The sequence below is a fragment of the Mus pahari genome, chromosome 9 (genome assembly GCF_900095145.1).
Source record: "Mus pahari chromosome 9, PAHARI_EIJ_v1.1, whole genome shotgun sequence".
NCBI classification, from domain to species: Eukaryota; Metazoa; Chordata; class Mammalia; order Rodentia; family Muridae; genus Mus; species Mus pahari.
In genome coordinates this window covers 64135557-64136889 of record NC_034598.1, presented here as the reverse complement: position 1 = coordinate 64136889, position 1333 = coordinate 64135557, and the positions used below count along the sequence as shown (strand labels likewise).

The 1333-nt window shown below is 43.3% G+C and overlaps 1 protein-coding gene across 1 annotated transcript in view; it reads right to left on the bottom strand.

Annotated features, from left to right (window-relative positions):
* The window catches only part of LOC110326110 (GLIPR1-like protein 1), a 14961-nt gene that overhangs the window by 11205 nt on the left and 2423 nt on the right, over window positions 1-1333 (bottom strand). The window lies entirely within an intron of this gene.

Genomic DNA, 1333 nt, shown 5'->3' with positions numbered 1-1333 from the left:
AAATTTTACCACAGAACTTCTCCAGCAGATAAACAACTTCAGCAAAGTGGCTGGATAGAAAATTAACTCAAATAAATCAGTCGCCTTCCTTTATATGATAAACAGGCTGAAAAATAAATTAGGAAGTTGGGCAGTGGTGGTACATACCTTTAATCCCAGCACTTGGGAGGCCGAGGCAGGCAGATTTCTGAGTTTCAGGCCAGCCTGGTCTACAGAGTGAGTTCCCAGGACATCCAGGGCTACACTAGCCCCTATCCCCTCCCTCCTCCACCTGATCCCCAAACTACCCACTCCCACTTCCTAGTCCTGGCATTGCCGTATACTGAGCCATGGAATCTTCTCAAGACCAAGGGCCTCTCCTCGTTGATGGCTGACTAGGTCATCCTCTGGTAGATATGGACTGCCACCATGTGTTTTCTTTGATTAGTGGTTTAGTCCTAGGGAGCTCTAGGGGTACTAGATAGTTCATATTGTTGTTCCTCCTATAGGGCTGCAAACCCTTATAGCTCCTTGGATATTTTCTCTAGTTCTTTTATTAGGGACCCTGGGCTCTATCCAATAGATGACTGTGAGCATTCACTTCTGTATTTGCCAGGCACTGGCAGAGCCTCAGAGAAGCCAGCTGTTTCAGGATCCTGTCAGCAAAATGTTGTTGGCATCTACAATAATGTCTAGATTTGGTGATTGTTTATGAGATGGATCCACAGGTGGGGCAGTCTCTGTATGGTCATTCCTTCAGTATCTGCTCTGACCTTTGTCTTTGTAACTCCTTCCATGGGTATTTTGTTCCCCCTTCTATAAGGAACACATTTTGGTCTTCCTTTTTCTTGAGTTTCATGTGTTTTGCAAATTGTATCTTGGGTATTCTATGCTTATGGGCTAATATCCACTTACCAGTGAGTGCATATTATGTATGTTCTTTTGTGATTGGGTTACCTCACTCAGGATGATATCCTCGAGATTTGCCTAAGAATTTCATAAATTCATTGTTTTTAATAGCTGAGTAGTATTCCATTGTGTAAACGCATCACATTATCTGTATCCATTCCTCTGTTGAGGAACATCTGGGTTCTTTCCAGCTTCTGGCTATTATAAATAAGGCTGCTATGAACATAGTGGAGCATGAATCCTTATTACATGTTGGAGTATCTTCTGGGTATATGCCCACTAGTGGTATAGCTGCATCCTCCGGTAGTACTATGTCCAATTTTCTGAGGAACCGTCAAACTGATTTCCAGAATGGTTGTATCAGCTTGCAATCCCACCAGCGATGGAGGAGTATTCTTCTTTCTCCACATTCTTGCCAGCATATGCTGTCACCTGATTTTAGCCA